Raw genomic sequence first — 20,486 nt, 5'->3', positions numbered from 1 at the left:
TTTGGGTTCTGTGTCTCCCTCTCTGTCTGTTCCTCCCCTGCTCGTGCTTTGTCTCTCTCTGTCTCTCAACGATAAATAAACATTGAAAAAAAATTTTTTAAATTACAAGTTAAGGGGCACCTGGGTGGCTCCGTCAGTTAGGCGTCCGACTCCTGATCTGGACTCAGGTCACGATCTCATGATTCATGAATTTGAGCCCTGTGTTGGGCCCTGCACTGACAGCGTGAGATCTGGCTTAGGATTCTGTCTCTTCCTCTCTCTCCATCCCTTCCCCACCCATGCTCTCTCTCTCTCAAAATAAATAAATAAACTTAAAAAAAAAAGTAAAAAAAAAAAAAAAAAGCAGGGTGGGGGGCACCTGGCTGGCTTAGTCGGTGGAACGTGAAACTCTCGATCCCCAGGTTGTGAGTTCGAGCCCCACGTTTGGTATAGAGATTACTTAAAAAAAAAAAAAAAAAATGCTGGACTCCCAGCCTGGAGACCTGGATCCTGGGTTGTAGTTCTGGTTCTTTCCTTAACTCGCCTTAAGTCGACGGCAAATCCCTGGCCACCACTAGGACTCTATCAGCCCCCCTGTGAAACGGGGGTTTTGGCTTGTGTCACAGGTTTTCACAGTTTGATGTTTCACGGCGATACGTTTTGTTCCAAACATCCTGATGGAGACACGATGGGCACTGGTGCTGTGATCCCCCATGGGACTTCTGTCAGCACCTGCACCATCTCACTGGAGGGCTCTCCCTGAGCTCAGAGGAGGCCGGAAGTGCCGAGAAAGGAAAGTCCTCTGACGGGAGCTGGTCATCAAGTGTCCGGGCGCCTTCGCCCCTTGGGCAGAATGGCCTGGCTGTGTGTCTTCTGCACTGGCTCCCAGAGATCCCCAGTGGAAACCCACATGCTTTGTCCTTGTCTTGCCTTCCTTGTCTCACCGTCCCCTCTCCCTGACCTGATTTGCCGGGGAACTTTATCCAAACAAATGACTCGTATTCAAATCATCGTCTCAGAACCTCTGCGAGCCCCGTGTCGGGCTCTGTGCTGACAGCTCGGAGCCTGGAGCCTGCTTCGGATTCTGTGTCTCCCTCTCTCTCTCTGACCCTTCCCCGTTCATGCTCTGTCTCTCTCTCAAAAACAAATTAACATTAAAAAAAAAAAGAAAAGAAAAGAAAAGGAAGGGAGTCAATAGGGCAGCACAACTAGAGAGGAAACCTCGTGAACCAAGGCCCTAGGAAGGACCCTGAGACGATAACTCGCTGTCCCCATCCTCCGCGCTGACCAAGTCACTTGGTGGCAGTTCTCTCCATATCTTGCCTTTTCACTCAAGACCACGTTCCTGTTTGGACCAAGAAAGTAACCCAAAAAGGACTGTGGTCACTCTCTTATCGGGCCTGTGGTGGGGGTGGAGGACACACGTCAGACCCTTCCCCAGCTGCTGTGGCCCCAAGCCATTTCTCCGGGGAAGACACCCCAGCCCCACTGGAGGCCACCACTGGGCACCTCTCAAACTCTAAGCCAGACGAAGGGATGTGTCCTGAGCAGTGGGCCCAACAGCACCCAGGTAGCCTGGTCCTCCTAGGAGAGAGCACTGGAGAGGGAGTCCAGCGGCCACCTTTGTAGAGTCTGTATCTTTCTGAACTCAGTCTCTTCCACATCCACACACCAGGATCACAGGCAGGAGACGTGCCCGGTCTTCACAGCCCACAAACCGTAACCAGTCGTATACTTCCAGTGGGGACGAAGCTCTGTCCTTTTTCCACCGCGTTCCAGCCCTCGGCACAGGGCCTGGTGAGTGTGAGGGGCTCAGTAAACGCCGGCTGGATTAACGAGTTGGCAAATGAATGAATGAATGAATGAGAGTCTGGGTATGTCGTCTAGTTGAACCATTCAATCCAACGTGGTATCGCGAAGGGCCTACTATGTGCCAGGAGCTGGGCAGGCGACTGAGGAAACTCACAAATAGCAAGACGGGATTTCTTACCCTTCCGAGCTCATGGTGTAAGAGCAGAGCAGCCTGTCGTCAGGGCCCGTGTGTGTATTCCTGAGTATCCCCTGTCTACTGAACTTGACTCTCAACCCTGGGTCGCTGCTCAGTGTCTGCAGCAGCTGAACTCTAGGGCAGCCCCACAATCCTTCCTCCTGGCATTCACACCCTTGTGTGATCCCCTCCCCTGCAGTGCAGACAGGGCTACGATTTGCTTCTAACCAACCGACCGTGGCAAACGGGATGGGGTCTACATAGTCACGCGTATGTGACTCTGTCATACACCTCCTTCTTGTGAAGAGGCTCCGTCTCCCTTGCTGGCTTTGACGAGGCAGAGAGCCATGCTGGGGAAGGAACGGAGGGAGGCTCACCCCCGACACCCAGCAGGGAGATGAGGCGCTTGGTCTGATCACAGCGAGGAACTGAATTCTGCCAGCAATTGTGGGAGCTTAGAAGTAGACTCTTCCCCGGTCAAGCCTCAGCTGAGACTACAGCTCCAGCCAACACTTTGTCACCTTGTGAGACCCCGGGCTGGTATTTAAGCTGAGCCCATATTCCCGAGCCACAGAAACTGTAAGTTCATAAATATGTGGGTTTTTTTTTTAAGAATTGTTTTTTATTCTTTTTTTTTTTAATGTTTATTTTAGAGAAAGAGACAGTGCGAGTGGGGGAGGGGCAGAGAGAGAGAGAGAGACAGACAGACAGACAGAATCCAAAGCAGGTTCCAGGCTCTGAGCTGTCAGCACAGAGCCTGACGTGGGGCTTGAACTCAGGAAGCGCGAGATCGTGACCTGAGCCGAGGTCGGCGCTTAACCGACTGAGCCACCCAGGTCCCCCATAAATGTGCGTTGTCACTGTGCAGATAAAAAACCCACTTCGGAATGGAGCCAATGGGAGGAAAGCAGAGGTAGATGTGGACGGAGACAAAGCCTTTGTGATACTGCTCACTTGAGCACCTGGATCCAGCCATGCCTGAAACTGGTCATCCACCCCTGGACGTTCCACTCATGTGAGTCAATAAATTTTATCTTACTATTTCTCTAAGCCAATTGAGTCAGTTCCTGTCCCTTGCAAAAGAGAAAGTCTCGATTAAGACACTCATCTTTACAGGTAAAATTCAGTAACTTCTCTCCTCAAGGAAGCCTTCCCTACCCACACCGGATGGCTTCTGCCTGCTACACCACTCTCCCAACTTACCCTTTGGTTTTATCCTCTTCCGGCGTTCTTTAGCGTCTTGAGTGTGAGTTGTGATACTCGAGCACGATTTGACACACTTTATTTATTTATAAAACGTTTAAGTTTATTTATTGAGAGAGAGAGAGAGAGAGAGGCAGAGACAGAAGGAGGGAGGGAGAATCCCAAGCATGCTCTGCACTGTCAGTGACACGGGGCTCAAACTCATGAACCATGAGATCATGACCTGGGCCTGCTTGGGGCGCCCCAAGAGAAAGGTTTTTAAAAAGTGCTTCAGGGGTGCCTGGGTGGCTCAGTCGGTCAAGCACGAGTCTCTTGATTTCGGCTCAGGTCATGATATGGCGTGTGTGTTCGAGCCCCACATCGGGCTCTACGCTGCCAGTGCAGAGCCTGCTTGGAACTCTCTCTTCCTCTCTCTGCTCCTCATGCATTCTCTCTCTCTCTCTCTCTCTCTCTGTCTCAAAATAAGTAAATAAACTAAAAAATAAAAATAAAACAAAACACCTCTTTCTTGTTGGCACATAGTATACACTAAACAAAACTGATCCAAACAAACAAACAAAAAACGCTTTTGGATCAGAATGCAAGGTTGTCAAGAGGCGGATAAAAGGAATGAGGTTCACGACCCTGTACTGGCCCCCACGGTACGCCAGGAACTTTCAAACAGGCTGTCCCAGTAATTCTCCAGAGCTTTACGGCTTCCGGGCGCAGACACACAGAAAACCCAGAGAAAGTCTGCGAGGTCCAGGTATCCCAGGTGGCCTGTCTGGGCCTTGCCTGCCCGGTCTGTTTCCATTTGTCTGGGCCTCTTTCTCGAACTCCCATACTTACTGTTTTGTCTCTGGGTGTCTAACTTGCTCTCCCTCTCCTGTTTCTCTGTCTCTTTTTCTCTTGCTTCTTTCTCTCTGCATCTGACCCTCTCGCTTCTGTTACTTTCTGTCTCTGGCTCTCTCTCTCCTCTCCCTCTGCCTCTCTCCCCTCTGCCCTGTCCTTCCTCCTCTCCCTGCCTTCCTCCTCCTTTCCCTGCCCTCTCTCCTCCAGGAGTTCAGGCAAGGACCCAGCTGGCCTCTAGGAGACACAAGACTCCCCGGGGGCCCAGCAGGAAGTGCAGTTTCCCCTCTGACCCGTCAGCTGGCCGCGGGGCACCCAGCTTCCCTCCCACTCTGTCCACTCAGACAGCCTGTGCGGGGATAGAGTATCTCCCTTTTGAGGAGCTCTGAGGACAGCCTTTCCCGGGAGGGTAGAGGGTAGGGGGCTGGGCTGCGGCCTGGTGAGCAGGAAAGGAGAACCCCGTGTTCACTGTTCCTGGGTGTTAGCACTGCAAAGGTTGGGGCGCGATGGAGAGAAGCGTCAAAGGCCACAGTCCAGTTCCCTTCCGGAAAGACAGAAGGACACAGGGCAAGGAGCTGGGGGATGGGGGTTGGCAAGAACTGAAGTTCGGGGGGAAAGAGAGAGGTCTCTGCAGAGGCAGGGGCTTCTGGCCAGCCAGGGAGGATAAGGAACCACCCCCGTGGATTTGCACAGCCATTAATATATTTTTACATCCCCTGGGCGACCCTTAGGAGAGGCCCTGTGGTTCACCAGCATCCAGGGGTCAGAGTCAGAGGCCTGGTTTCTGATTCCATTTCCACCCTGCCGCACGCGTGACCTTGGACATGTCACGTGACCCCTCCCAGCCCGTCTCATCATGTATGAAATAGGGGTAAAAGGCCTGCTTATTGCAGGGGTGCAGAAAGGATGGGGGACTAAAGGCCCTGGAGTCAGGAAAGGAGCCAGCACAGGACCAGGAGCCTGGCTTCAAACCGCACACACGGATTATCTCACAGCTGCGGGGGCCGGAAGTCGAGCACTGACCTCACTGCACAACATCAAGGTGTCAGCAGGGCTCTGTTCCTTCCGGAGGCTCTGAGGGGGGGACGGCACTTTCCAGCTTCTGGAGGCTGCTCACACTCCTTGGCTCACAGCCCCTCCCTCCGTTTCTCCGACCATCCTCTGTTGCAGCCACGTCTCCCTCTCCCTCTCCCCCTCCATTAAGGGATTACACCGGGTAATCCAGGATAATCTCCCTGTTTTAAGGTCAACTAATGCGAAACCTTAACTACATCTGCAACTTGAATGCCCCTTTGCAGGAAGCCTAACTATTTACAGGTTCCAGGGATTAGATCATCTGGATGACCATCTTCGGGGGGCCATTTTGCTGTTTGCCATGGGCTTTAACATGCCCCATCTCATTTTAATCTCCCCAACAACCCAGGGCGGGGGGGGGGGGGGAGTAGTGTTGTGAACCCATTTTACAGATAAGAGATTGAGGTCAAGACCACACCAACATGAAGTTAGTGCTCTGGAGAGACATGCAGAGGGTTTAGATGTGAGCTCTACCTTCTTGGGGATTTTTAATCTAGGGGAGTGGAGGGGGCAGGGCGCACCGCACCCAAAAGCAGAGAAGGGAGTTCGGGAGAGACAGGGGAAGGGGTGGGAGGAATGGCTTCTTGGTGGCCGATTAGGATCTCGCCCCCCTTGACCTGTCCTGCTCTCCCTCCCTCAACAATAAATTCATATGGAGAGCCTCCTCAGTGCCAGGCTGGGCTGGGCATCGGGCGGAGACTCACAGGAATTAGGCAGGGCCCTCCTCTGGGCAGCTCTGAAGACAGGAGCCCAGCCTCCAGGGCGGGAAGCCCCAGGAATTTGTTCTCCCACATTCCTGCCCCAGGGCCTAAGGACTGGGTCTCAGCTCACCAGCCCCCAGATGGCTCTGTGCGGACTTGAACTTGAGTGGCTGTGGGACAGCACATCAGCGGGCACTGGCAGAAGGAGCTGGGAGCCCGGGAGGGGTGTCTGGGTTCAGACTTCATTTTGCTCCTCTGGGTCTGCCCCTGTGCTAAGGGAGAAGAATGGCCCCTGGCCTCTTGACTCAGGAATGCGGAGCATTTCTTAGCACCACTAAGAAGGAAGGGGTCAAGGCCTCCTATCCCAGGCTCTAGAAGGATCCAAATTGTTTGCTAAAACCACGGCCCAGGAGAGGTCTGAGGGGAAATGGAAGTCTGAACTGGGGGCAGATATCCTGGCTCTGATTACCCTATGGGGAGGAGGGGCCTGCTCTTAAAAAGGAAAGTTACCCAAGGGGTGGATGGAGGGAGGGAGGCAGGAACAGAACTCTCCCTCCCACGGCCCCCCTGCAGCGGCTCCCAAGGGGTGTGAACCAGGCATGTGGGTGGGCTTCCCCCCTCCCCTCAGGCACCCACCTCCCGGCCCTGCCCCCCTTCCCTCCCGTTCTGTGTTCTCAGATGTTGTCAAATGCCTGTTGGCCAGGCCTGGTCTCCTCTGATTTGTTCAGTGACTATTAGGTGCCAGACAGCTGGCCAGCATCCCCAGGGAGGGACAGTGTGCCCCAGGAGGGGTGGGCCTCCTGCTGTGTCCCCAGGCCCGGGGTGTGATCTCACAGCCTGGCCTTTCTCTTCCAGCCCCTGTAGGCCTGCTTTCTCCCCATCCCCCCCCCCCCCCCCCAAACCTCACCCTCCTCCCAGCCCTGTTCCAGGCCTTGTTCTTCCCCGCAGCCCCTCCCTAGCTCTGCCGCCCGCCCCCCAACTCCTGTGGGGACCGCACCCTATCTCCACCCATCCCTGGAGACCTGGGCCCGATAGACCCCAGCTGAGGGGCACCCGACCTTCTAGACACTTCCTGAGCTGGCTCTCCTCTGACCCCATTCTGAGTGGTCTCCCACATACAGACCCCAGAGGCCAATTTCCCTTGGGTCCTGTTGGCCTCGGGGCTCAACCAGAGGAAGGGAACCAATAGGGCACATATATCCTGAACGATTGGTTGACTGTAAGGAACTTACGATTGATTAACTGACTGTAAGGCAAGGCAAGTCCGAAATCTGCAAGGCAGGCCTTCAGGAAGGGCAGGTGGAACTTCCCCCAACTCCCCAGCCTGAACTCACCCACACCTGGAAAGTTCCTTTTGCCCATTTAAGGTAATGTATTCACAGGTGTCCGGGATTAGGATGTGGCCTTCACTGGGAGGCCAGTATTCTGCCCACCACAGCCCCTCCACACACACACACACACACACACACACACACACACACACACACGGCCACCACCCTGCCCATTCCTTCATGAGCTGTTTTCTAGGTGGTCAACAGACTGGCCCGAGCCTGGGCTGGGGCCTGGGGACACAGAAGCCGCTGTCTAAGCTGAGGCAGCCACAGAAACAGATGGATGGGATATAGTGACTTGATAGGGGTCAGATCTGAGAAGGGAGGAAGGGAAGGCGGTACTCAGGGATAAGAGTGTCCTGTGGGGGGCCATCCCCACAGGGATCGGTGGGGACACTGCTGGGCCATGGTTAGGAATGGCATGCTCTCTGCAGTCAGATTTACTGTGACCTTCATGGCAGGAAGAGAGGGAATCATGATTTTATATACATATATAAAATCCTCCCGGGGCGGGGGTGAGGGTGGGGGGTGGAATCACGTTATATTAAAACAAACACAGATCTGCTAGGGAGTGGAATGCAAAATTCACAAAGTTTCTTAAGAAAACAATGGAGGCCTGAAGGAACCGTTGGGCGGGCCTCCGGTTCAGTTCTCGGAGCCGCCTTCCAGCTTCCCGCTTCGGCTCCCGGAGGGTGGCGGCTGTGCCGGGCGCTGTAGCGGGTTTGAGAAGCTGGCAGGGCGGAGCTCGGGTCGGACCAGCTACCGAGATGTGTACCCGGACCCAGGAGGAGACAGACCCAGCCAGCTTCTCCCCGGCCAGGCTGGCGCACACCTGAGCATGGGCGGAGCCAAGTGGAGGCCTAGGCCCCGCCTCCCCCCTTCTCCCCGGCTCCCCCCCACCTCCCGCCTTCTCCAAGTGTCCCAGTCTCGGTCTCTCTCCGACCGCTAGGTGCTAGGGACACAAGGGAGAGCCAGGTGGCCTGGAAAAGCAGACCCTGGGAGCGAAGCCAGACTCTGACCATTGAAGCCGAGTGGACCGGGGGCAAGTCAGATTAGGGTAACTCCGTGCCCTGGTTCCTGGTCAAAGGGCATAGGCTTGGGGAAAATCCTGCCCTAAGTGACAAAGCCCCAGTTACTTAACCTCCTGCTGCAATTAACCACATCCGCAGCCCTTCGAGAAAGATCTCCAGGAAAGCAGCTACTGGGCCGGCCCATTCACCAGGGTCCCCAGTGTCGCCTACAGGGTCTAGCATACGGTGGGAACACCAGAAGTACCTCCCTTTCTTCCTTCCTTCCAACGATGCATATTAATTAGTCTCCAGTGAGGTGGGCAGGCACCAGGCTGAGACTTAGACGTGACTTCACTTTACAGCTGAGGAAAGGGAGACTCAGAGAGGTTAAGTGACTTGCCCAAGGTCACACAGCAGGTAACTACTTGTCCCTGGAGTCCCTAGTTCTTCCACCTGACTTTTTCCACTTGACCGCAGCATCGAAGCCAAAGCGTGGAAGTTTGGAGGCAAGGAAGGGGAGGTGCCCAGAGGCAGGGGACAAGCCTGGAGAAACAGCGGGGCAGGCTCATGGCCGTCATCAAAGGTCAAGGAAGGGACCAGTGAGAGTTTGGCCTTCATCCTGTGGACCACAGGGACCAGAAGTCTGTTCCCGCTTTGGGCCCTTGCAAAACCAAAGTGGGCTCAGGGAGAGGGCTCGTCACAAGTACCCCGCTTTCTCACCTGAAAAAAACTGGCACAAATATATCGATAAGTGTTCATAATCCTGGTGCAAAGGATTTGAGCCTTAGCGTCAGACACATCTGGGTTGGGGCGCCCGGGTGGCTCAGTCGGTTAAGCATCAGACTTCGACTCAGGTCGTGATCTCACGGTTCCTGGGTTCGAGCCCCGCGTCGGGCTCTGTGCTGACAGCCCGGAGCCTGGAGCCTGTTTCAGATTCTGTGTCTCCCTCTCTCTCTGCGCCTCCCCCGCTCACACTCTGTCTCTTTCTCAAAAATAAATAAAACATTAAAAAAATTAAAAAACAAGCAACAACAACAACAAAACATATCTGGGTTAAAACCCCAGCATTGTCACTTCACGGTTGGGGGATCTTGGCGCATGATGAAATTAGTTACCTTTTCCGAGCCTTAGTGTCCAGCTGTGGGGACAGGATGCTCTGACTCATCATGCAGGACCACTATAGGACTCAAAAGAGACAAGTTGGTTGAACACCCAACACAGTGTAGGTACCCGACAGTGACAGCTATTATTATTATTATTACTATTGTTGCCATTAGCCAGGTGTTGTGGGGATTGGACCCATACTGGAAACCCCCCTGCCAGGGAGCAGGGCTCCCCAGGGTTTTGTGGGCCCGCCTCTCCCCACAGAACTTGGAGCCCTTGGTTTCTGGCTTCCCAAGTGTCTGTGCATGTTCCAAAAGCTTAGGCTTACAACTCATGACCCCCGTGAGTATGTCACGCTAAGCAGCCTGAGAAAAAAAAACGTCTGGAGATGGGAGACGGAAATGGCCTAGCCCCATTCTGCCCCGACTGGCTGTGTGATCTTGTGTGAGTCATTTCCCTCTCTGGGCCTCAGACAAGGGGAGGTGGATCAGATGACTCAGAGAGGCTTTCATTTCTCATCTTGGCAATGGGGGCCTGGAGATGGAAATCTAGTGCTGGACCTTCAAAGTCCAGGGGGTGGATGCCCACCAGGTGCCAGGTGTCCGATTCCTGACGCTTCCAAAGACTTTAAAAAAAAAAAAAAAAAGAGGAAGCTTTTTAGGTGCCGATATGACATGCTCTCAAGGACACGTGAAGGGAAAAAAGAAAGTGAGGAAGTGTGGCTACTATGCGTCCCTGTATGAGAAAGGGAAGAAAAGAAAAGAACGCAGAAGCCCCTGGAAACACAGGCCTTCTGGGGAGAGGAACTGGATGGCAGGAAGGGGAAGAGGAAAGACTTTTCACTGTGTCCCCCTGGCACCTTTTGAATTTTGTGCCATGTGAATTTTTTATCCAGAAAAAAAAAAAAACCCACAGAATAATAATAAATAAATAAGTAACATAATCCGGCAGTTTTGCTCCGACCCTGCTCCCCGCACCCTTGACCTCCTGCATTCTAGAAATACTCTAGGGCTTGTGTTACCCTTATCAAAATTCCTTTAGGCCTTTGGACTCGTCTCAGCCTGTCGTCAGCATCCCCCAGCCTGCAGGGATGGGGTGAGTCACAGCCACCCCCAGCCAGCTGTTTGCCATCTGCCTTCCTGAGGCAGAGCCCCTTCCAGATGTGTCTCCTCCCCCCCCATCCCTGCAAAGACTGGCCTCTCTCTTCATCTCTCTCTCTCTTTCTTCTGTCTCTCCCCTTAGACCATAATCCCAGCGGATTCAACCCCCCCATTGGGTGTGCCAGTCACTGTTCTAAGAACGAATCTGAAAGGGAGGGATGGCTGGAGCCAGGGGAGAAGGGTGGGAGGACCAGTTGTAGGTGTGTTGCAGGGAGGTGGCATCTGGGAAGGCTTCCTGGAGGAGATGGCACCTTGAAAGAAAAATACTCTCCTGGGGGCACCCGGGTGGCTCGGGTCGGTTAGGTGTCCGACTCTCGATTTCGGCTCAGGTCATCATCTCACGGCTCATGGGTTCGAGCCCCACGTGGGGTTCTGTGATGACAGTGTGGAGCCTGCTTGGGATTCTCTCTCTCCTTCTCTCCCTGCCCCTCCCCTGCCTGCTGTCTGTCTCTCTCTCTCGAAATAACCCGGGCAAAGCCAAGGTCGCTGGAAATGTATCAGCAGGTCTTTCTTGAGCATAACAGTACGTAGAGCTCAGTGCTTGGTGCGAGGCTGAAGGCAGGACGAGGAGGCACAAACACAGGGCCCTTCCCTCATGCGGGGAGAACATGGCACATCTCATAGGAGGCTGTGGGAACAAGTCAGCGGGATGCCTTCGCTGCTATATCCAGGAGGACAGGCAGGGCTGCCAAGGGATCCAGGGGAGGGTTACCAAGCTGGGGTGGGAAGGGCCTTTGCACATCTCCCTCATCCTCCAGGCAAGGCCACAGGCCCAGAGAGGGACAGGGAATCAGGCAGGTCACACAGTAAGTCAGCTGCAAAGCCAGGACCAGACCCCGGGCTCCTGACTGCCAGTCCAGGGCTCTCTACACAACCAGAGCTCAGGGCTCAGGCTCGCATCAGAGAAGCCTTCCAGAAGCAGGGATGCTAGGCACTCTGACCCCGGCCATCCCCTCTGGCAGGTGGTCCCAGGAAGGGACCTGCCTACTTTGTAAGGTGGGGCGACTCTGCCCGGTTGGGCTCAGCTCACAGCAACCTGCCAGAGCAATCTAGAGAGGAAAGGGCCACCTGCTCAAGGTTATCGCAGTGGAACCCTGTGCAGGCATCATCCCCGTTTCCAGGAAAGCAAATGATGGCTTAGGGAAATGAAATGATTTACCCAAGGTCGCTAGGCAGTGAGGATCATGACCTAGCCATAGCAGCGCCCCGTACTGTTTCCACAACCATTCTGCCTGCATCTGGGAAGTCCGTAGCCCTCCCACCCAAACACGCACATGACGCCTCCAGACATGCCTGACCAGGTGAAATCCCACCGTGAACTCGCTTCCTTCCTGTTTACCACAGGCACCCCCCGAAAAGGAGCACGTAACCCCCGACGGCGCTATCAGCCATGTCTGCTCGAGTATAAGTTGGTTATCAGAGCCTCAGACTGGGGCTGAACGCAGGGCCCTGCCCAGAATGACACACGACAGGTGAAGAGAGAGAGGTCCCTGGGCTTGGGCTGTGCCCTGGGAGTGGCTGGGTAGAGCTTCCCCTGGAGCGCTTGGGCGCCGGGCCCCGTGTCCAGGTGGCATTGTGGGGGCGGTGCCCAAGGGTGGAGGTGCACGGTGATGTAGAAAGAACACCGGCCCCGCTCAAGTTCCGACCTGCGCTCTACCTTCTCCTACCTGCACAGGCTGAGCCTCCCACTCACCTCCCTGAGCCTCACAACCACGCCCGTGCCTCAGGGCCACCTTGTGTCCACGGGGCAGGTGCGGGTGCTTGAGATGCTCCATCCCAGGGTTCTCATGCTTAAGGGGACATTGGCATCCTTTGCAGGGCCCCCGAAAACTCAGACTGCACGGCCCCACCCCAGACCTTCTGCTTTCGTTTGGGGGAACTACTAACTAACTACTAACTAACTACTAACTACTACCTACCACCTACTAACTAACTACTAACTACTAACCACTAACTAACTAACTACGAACTAACTACTAACTAACTACTAACTACCTACTAGCTACTAACTAACTACTAACTAACTACTAACTACTAACTAACTAACCAACCAACCACTAACTACTAACTAACAACTTACTAACTACTAACTAACGACTAACTAACGACTAACTACCCTGACAAGTTCCGTGGTTCTGCTGCTGCTTGTGCTGGTACCGCTTCTCTATAAAAAGCAGGTGATCGTGGGGCGCCTGGGGGGCTCAATCGGTTAAGCGGCCGACTTCAGCTCGGGTCACGATCTCGCGGTCCGTGAGTTCGAGCCCCGCGTCGGGCTCTGTGCTGACAGCTCGGAGCCTGGAGCCTGTTTCAGATTCTGTGTCTCTCTCTCTCTCTCTCTCTCTCTCTCTGACCCTCCCCCGTCCATGCTCTGTCTCTCTCTGCCTCAAAAATAAATAAAACATTTAAAAAAATTAAAAAAAAGAGCAGGTGATCGCTATGAAAGCCTAGAGATGGGGGCGGGGGGCGGTGATACAGAGCAGAGCCTTGGAAAGACAAGTACAAACTTGACATTTTGCAGGGATTTCACGCCCCGCCGCCAGGGTTGGACAGAGGGTGCCCGGAAGGATGAGAAGAGGGGGGATATAGGGCCAAGGTCAGGGAGCGGGATGCTGGGCTCTCTGCAACGACTGCTTCTGGGAATGTCAAAGTCTTCCTCTAAGCGCCCGAGGGCAACTGCTGGGCACTGTGCCCAGCGCCTCTCACGAATTGTCTCACATAATAGGTCTCCCCACAGGTCTCTGAGGTGGGTTATCGACACCCCATGTTACGGGTACAGGAACCTGTGGCAGACAGAATGACGGCCCCCAGGGGTGTCCACATTCCAAGCCCCAGAAGCTATGACCATTCCCTAACAGGGCAGGAGGGACTTTGTGGATGTGGTTTTGATATGGCTCTCCAGGTGGGGACACTATCCTGGATTATCCAAGTTAGCCCGGAGTAATCACAAAGGCCCCAATAACAGAGAAGTAGAAGGTCAAGGTCTCCATCTAGTCAGGCTGCTAAAACCAAACCCCACACACTGCATGGCTTGTAAACGACAGGAATTTTTTTTTTTTTTCCCCTCACAGTTCTGAAGGCAGGAAGTCTAAGATCAAGGTGCTGGCACTTTCACTTTCTGCTACGGTTCCTCTTCCGGATTCACAGCTGACACTTTCTCCAGGTGTCCTCACCTGGTGGGAGGGACGGAGCCAGGGAGCTCTCCGGAGCCTCTTTTATAAGGGCTCTGATCCGGTTAGTGAGGGCTCTGCCTTCCTGAGCTAAGCGCCTTGCAAAGGCCCCGCCTCCAGAAGCCGTCATCTTTGGGGGTTGGCATTGCAACGTATGATTTTGAGGGGGGCAGAAACTGCAGACCACAGCAGTCAGAGAGTCAGAAAGGAGGTGGGACAGAAGCAGAGATTGGGGTGATGAGGGTGGGACTGCCAGCCAGGTGTGGGGATGGCCTCCAGGAGCCTGAAAAGCACAAGGAAATTGATTCTCTCACTCGGAGCCTCCAGAGAGACTACAACTCCGCTGAAGCTTTGATTTTCGCTTTTTTTTTTTTTTCCTTTAATGTTTGTTTATTTCTGAGAGCCAGAGAGAGAGGGAATGAGCAGGGGAGGGGCCGAGAGACAGGGACAGAGGATCCGAAGCGGGCTCTAGCTAACAGCCCACTGTTTGATGCGGGACTCGAACTCACGCGCCATGAGATCATGACCTGAGCCGAAGTCAGACACAACGGGCCGAGCCACCCTGGCGCCCCCAACGCTTAGATGTTAGCTCCATCAGATTCATTGTGAATTTCTGACCTCCGTGAGTGCGAGATAACAAATTTGGCCTATTTTAGGCCACAAAATTTGTGGTCACTGGTTATGGGAGTCATAGAAAATTCATCCCGAACCAGAGGCTCAGAAGGGTACAGTGATAAGATCGAAACGTAGTCTTTCTGTCTACAGGAACTGTGCTCAGACTCCTAACCACAAAGTTGACTCAACAGCCAACTGGGGTCGGGAACTGAAGATACCAATACCATTCTCTCCTCCTCCCACCCCACCCCCACCATGGCGAAGAAATGACCCTGGGAGTGAGCAGAGGGGAATTCTGCTGGTTTTAAGTGTTGGAATTGTTATGGGAAAGGGGTGGGGTTGGGGCCAGGCACAGCAAAAGTTTTCCCTATCATGGGACTCCAGTTGATGAGAATTGGCTGCCCCGAGCTCTGTGCAGAGCATCCTGAGGCTGAGCCCAGGCTCCCGGGGAAAGTGTGCTGTGGTCGATTGGTAATGCCTGACGTGGCCTTGCAGTGGCTAATCAGCAGTGCATGCTGATCAGGATTAGATCGGTTCCCTAGGGCTGGCCCTGGGTCTGACTTATCTTTTTATTCCCAGGGCCTAGCAATGTGCCCGAAACAAAGCAAACACTCAATCAGTGTTTGAAGGAGGGAGGGAAAGCGGGAAGAAGCGGGGAGGGGAAGCAGGGGAAGAGGAATTTATTCTCAGGAGGCCAGGATGAGGGCCGGTGGGTAGAATCCAGGGTGGAGAGCTTCTGATTCCCCTCCTTGTTCTGTTCATAGCAATCCCTTCCTTTGGGGGGGATCCACCCCTGCCTCGTTCCACCTGGTGATGGCAGAACGGCCAGTCACAAGGTCCTGCCCCTCCTCTCCAGGGGCAGGTCTGTGACTCAAACCAGGCAAGACAATCTGAACCCCAATGAGAAACACGGGGGCAGGGGTGCGGGGGAGAGAGCGTCTGATGGCCACATCCTGGAAAGGTGGTCCACGAACTCAACCCGTGGAGAGGAAGTGGGCCAGAACTCTGGTCTGAGACTCCCGGGGCTGAGCTCAGACGCTCCTAACCTTAAAGTCATCTCTTTCAGGATGGCCAGCCAGAAGGCCCAGAAGCCACCGGGCAAGAAGCACTCCCAGGAGATGCGGGCACCCGGCCTTTCCGGCTTTGCAGAGGCGTGGCCAATGTGTCCCAATAACCATCTCCACCTCCATTTTTATTCTGCTGAGTTATGCAGAGTCAGTTTCTGTGGCTTGAAACTGAAGAATCCCAGCCTCGTACGGTCTTTCTAGAAGGAGGAGCCAGCCAAGAACCATTGCTGTCCCGCTAGGGAAAGTCTCTTTAGTTGGAGACTTGAGAAAAGAGAGGTTGGTGTTCCCCCAGATTCCTGTGTTGAAGCCCGCATGGGATGGGATGGGATGGGACGGGATGGGAGGTGGGGCCTTCGGGAGGCGAGCCCCCATGATGGGATTAGTGTCCCCTGAACAAGAGGGGGAACGCTAATGATGATACGAGAAGACAGCCATGTGTAAACCAGGAAGAGGGCCTCAGCAAGGCCCCAACATTGCTGGCACCTTGATCTTGGACTTCCAGCCCTCCAGTCTGTGGAATTCTGTACAGCAGCCTGCCCTAAGGCACAGGGGCTGGGAGGCTGTCCGGTGGGGATGTTGTGGAGGCAGTTGGGGAATGAATGGGAGGGAGGGTCCAGAGACCTGTCGCCTCAGTGAGCATGAGTTAGATTCCTTCCCTTCTGGCGTGGTGCCTGACTGAGTCCCTTTGCTCCCTGAGCCTCAGGGAGGCCATGAATATTATTTATCTGATAGGGTCCCCATGGGGCACATAGAGATAATGCAGATGAAGCCCAAGGTTACCCAAGCAGGCCAGCAGGGCACTGGGGCTTGAACCCAGGCACTTTCCTTTGAGAACCCCAGATCTTACCCAGCACTCATGCTGCGTCCCCTAGGGAGAGAAGTCTAAATCCCTCCCACTGTAAGCCCTCTTGATGGCAGATACAGGGTCTGAAATCCTGCCCTAGAAGCATGTGGGTCCAGTTAGGAGATGCCCACATGGAAAAGGAGAGTGAACTGAGAAGGCAAATCATGCGTATGCACGAGCCCAAGGAGCCAGCAAGCCCAGGGGGAGGAGGGCCCTGCTGCCTGGATTTCAGACCATATCCAATGTCTCCAGAAAGAAAGGACTAGAAGCCACTATCCTAATCCTGAGGCCCCCAGGGGGGAAACAGCAAGTTCCCGGAAGAAGACAGGTTCCCACAGGCTTTATCCTCCCCTGTCACTGCTCCAGGCAGCTCAGGCTTGGGGACAGGAGGGAGCGAGGGTGTTCTCTTATCTCATTCTGGGGGAGGGAGGGCCCTCCTCCAACACACGAGAGGAGAAGGCAGGCAGCTGAGGCTCAGAGCAGGAAGGGCTCTGAGACCGCCTGTGGTCCTGTCCCCTCCTTATAGGGCAGTGCCTCGGCCGGGGTCCACAGAAAGAGGGTGGCAGGATCACAGCAAGGACGCAGGTCCCCCAGGCGGGGGGCCTTGCAAGCACACAGCCCAGCTTCTCCCAGGCAGGACATTTCCCCCAAGCCCCTTCCCCAGCCCCCCTCCCCCTTCCACAGACTCTCCACCTGCAACAGTGAAAAGAAAGAGCCCTGGATTTGGAGCCGGGAGACCCGAATCTCAGTACTCACTCTGAGACTGACTCCCGTGGAGGAAACTCAGCTGAGTCCCCTCCCGGCTCTGGGCCTCAGTTTCCAGAAAAATAAAACCAGGGGGTTGGACTCCATCTCGAAGGTCTCCTCTGGCTCCAGTGTCCTGAGGGCCAAGGATCTTGAGTTGGGGCCACGCCCCTGCCCCAGGGGAACTAGATGCCAAGTGGAGACTTCTGTCTTTTTTTTTTTAAGTTTATTTTATTTATTTGGGGGGGGGGGCATGAGTGGGGGAGGGGCAGCGAGAAGGGAGAGAGAGAATCCCAAGCAGGCTCCATGCTGTCAGCACAGAGCCCCGATGCGGGGCTCGAACTTGCACACCGTGGGATCATGACCTGGGCTGAAACCACGAGTCGGACACTTAACTGACTGAGTCACCCGGGGTGCCCTGCCAAGTGGAGACTTTTGAGGGTAGGGGTACGGGTCGGGGTTTGGGGGACCCACCCCACCCTCTTGGGCTGCTTTACAAGTGAAAAGAGCCGTGTTGGGGTGCCTGGGTGGCTCCGTCGGCTAAGTGACTGACTTCAGCTCAGGTCATGATCTCGCGGTTCGTGAGTTCCAGCCCCGCATCGGGCCCTGTGCTGACGGCTCGGAACCTGGAGCCTGCTTCGGATTCTGTGTCTCCCTCTCTCTCTGCCCCTCCTCTGCTCTCACGCGCTCTCAAAAATAAATAAACATTTAAAAAAAAAAAAAAAAAGGAAGAAAGAACAAAGAAAGTGGCTGTGGAATGGACTCAGGATGCTGAGCGTTTAAATTCTTTGTGCATCAAAAAGGGCCTCCCAGCCACTACCAGGCCCTTTGGAAGGACGCTCGGATCGATGGTTTTCAACGCGCAGGTCAAAGTGCAGGTAGCTCTTGAAATTAATTTGGTGAGTCAGACTCAGAATTTCATAATGGGGACGAGGATAAGCACGATGGGAAAAGAGCAGAGTGAGTCTCGGGTAGTAAACGGTCTCGTGAAATGCTTGCTCGGATTTTGTGTTTTGTGCCAGGTCGTGATGTAATGTGTGCCTTCGTGCTGGTCGCAGTCAGAAAACCTTGAAAAGCCGCTGCCTCAGACGACGTGCCCTTTGTTCGCCAGCAGGGGCAAGACAGCTGGCAGGGAAGGAGCTTCCTGTCTGCCTGGGCTCCCTGCTCACACACCCGGACCAAAGGCTCGGGCCACACCCAGCTGGGGGCCCCCACCCCAGCAACCGCACAGCGCCCGTCACACCTCTCCGTCCTCCAGGTTCCCTGTTCTTTCAGCCTCACGCCCAACCCTGCCTTCACTCCGGGAGGCCCTGTCGAAATGACACTTCCTCTGGCCATCAACCCACAGGGGGCCAGGCAGGCTGTCCCCTTCCGCTGTCGGCCGTCCCACAGTCTGCTGGAGCGCAGCGCTCTCACCCTGTCAGTCAACTGCTCCACCATCAGCGGCTTGGCACACTCTGATTCACTGGGCGGATGGAACTGTTCGCTTAAAATGAATGAACGAATGATTGATTGAAGGTTGACTTGCTCTGGGGCGGGGGTCCTGGTGCGGAGGCTCGCTGCTTTAATCGTCATCCAAGGATTGCTGTGTACCTACTAGGCACCACGCACGCAAGCGACCGGGGACACTAGACCGACCAGAATAGGATGGCTTCCCTCGAGGAGCTCACGGTCCGGTGAAAGAGACAGGCATGTGAATTACCACCCAGATAAGAGCCCCAGATGAAGACATTGGCGAGAGGACCCCACCTTGCTGGGAACACTGTATCACAACTCCCCCACTAGCCAGTGAACTCCAGGAGAGATGGCTGGACCCTGCCTGCATTGCACGTCACCACTGTGGAGCTCTTTCTGGTGTCGCATACTAACGCGTTCAATATTTACTTAATGAATATTCAGGAAGCTGCAAATGGTGCATGTTGACCTGAGAGGAAAGTGGGAGGAAAGTGCTAGGAAGAGGCGCTGAGCAGTCTGTGGGGCCCCGGACCGCGGAAGGCACGTCAGCCCTGCAAAGGTCTGGGTCTTTCTCCTGCAGGCACTGGGGAGGCCATGGAGGAGTTTCAGCGGTCTAGAAAATTCCTTTGGCTCTGGTGTGCCGGGTGGGTGCCTGTGGCCCAGGAGGGCAGCTGAGAAAGCAAATGCAGAAGTAACCCAGGCGAGGAGACTTGAGTCTAGAGACAGCCGGCTGGGGCGCGCTGGCGTGGAGGCATTTGCGTGCTGCAGATGCGTGCTACGACGCGAGGACGCTGGCCAGTCAGGCTCTGAGATCCCACCTCCTCCGGCCACACCGTCCCCTGCTGGGGCAGGGTCCAGTCCCCAGGAGGTTCCTGCCAAACGTCAGCCACTGCTAGCAAACTCAAGAGCTTTGCCTTGGCACTCTTTGTACCCTTATCTTATTCTTCTCGTTAAAAATCAGCTCCTGTTTTGGGTGCCTGGGTGGCTCGGTTGGTTAGGCGACCGACTTCGGCTCAGGTCATGATCTCACGGTTTGTGAGTTCGAGCCCTGCGTCGGGCTCTGTGCTGACAGCTGGGAGCCTGGAGCCTGCTTCGGATTCTGTGTCTCCCCCCCGTCGTGCAGCTCACACTCTTGTCTCTCAACGATAAATAAACGTTAAAAAGATTTATAAAAATTTTTTAAAACATCAGCTCCTGTTTTAACGCACTTATTTATGAACATTACATGAATCTATGCAGGGTCTATGCCCTTGTGTGTATTTCTGCACATTTTCATACTAAAAAACATTAAAGTGAATATTATGTCACCACCATGTATGGAAAGCCAAGTGCCATAAACAGTAATTCTACACTCTCAATGGAAACTCTGAAGTCCCCAAAACAAAGCCATGTTATGAAACTTACCCAGCTCCTATCTCCTGCTCCTGTCTTCCGGTCTCAGGCCTGTCTCTCCTTTGCTAAGGGGTGTGAGAGACATTCTAACCAAAGGCATTCTCCTTGCCCCTAACCAGGATTCAGGAAATGTGAGAAATAAGAATCTCAGGGTTTAAGGTTTATCTATTCATTTTGGGACAGAGACAACGTGTGTGAACAGGGGAGGGGAGAGACAGAGACAGAGAGAGAGAGAGAGAGAGAGTCCCACGCAGGCTCAGTGCAGTCAGTGAAGAGCCCTACACAGGCCTGGATCCCACAAACCATGAGATCACGACCGGAGCTGAAATCAAGTCGTAGGTGCACCCAAATGACCCACCCAGACGCCCCAATACCTGCGTGTTTTTAAAAACTGCTCCTCTGTTTCCGATTCTGTGTTTCCCTCTCTCTCTGTCCCTCCCCCGTTCATGCTCTGTCTCTCTCTGTCCCAAAAATAAATAAACGTTGAAAAAAAAAAAAATTTAAAAACTGCTCCTAAGCCCCCTAACACTGGCAAAAAAAGACCAGGACCGAGGCTGAACTTCTGGCCGTTTGGGTCTCAACATCTGAGAAGCAGCCCTTTGGGGTTTTATCACCTCCCCCAAAACCTGCTGAAAACTGCTCACTTATATGAACACATTTGATGCTCAACCCCAACCCCGAGCAAGCAGCCATTATATATCCCCACTTTACAGATGAGAAAACCGAGGCAAGGAGAACCCCTGAACTTGCCCACAGCCCACCAAGGCCAGTATGCAACCTAGTAAATGGAATCTGAGTCGTGTGGTTGCTGTCTTAGCTCTTACT

The 20,486-nt window shown here is 54.3% G+C and overlaps 1 long non-coding RNA gene across 1 annotated transcript; it reads left to right on the top strand.

The window, feature by feature from the left end:
* Positions 1-1,431: 1,431 nt before the first annotated feature.
* On the top strand, positions 1,432-20,126 carry LOC112863880 (uncharacterized). The gene is made up of 4 exons (XR_003223898.2): positions 1,432-1,776; positions 2,835-2,981; positions 15,226-15,502; positions 17,837-20,126. It is a non-coding gene; the product is annotated as an uncharacterized LOC112863880 (long non-coding RNA).
* The last annotated feature ends 360 nt before the right edge of the window (positions 20,127-20,486 follow it).

This window comes from Puma concolor, chromosome B4 (genome assembly GCF_028749965.1).
Source record: "Puma concolor isolate L17-30 chromosome B4, mPumCon1.1.hap2, whole genome shotgun sequence".
Classification (NCBI taxonomy): domain Eukaryota; kingdom Metazoa; phylum Chordata; class Mammalia; order Carnivora; family Felidae; genus Puma; species Puma concolor.
The sequence above is the reverse complement of the archived record's forward strand: the minus strand, read 5'-3'. Positions and strand labels throughout refer to the sequence as shown.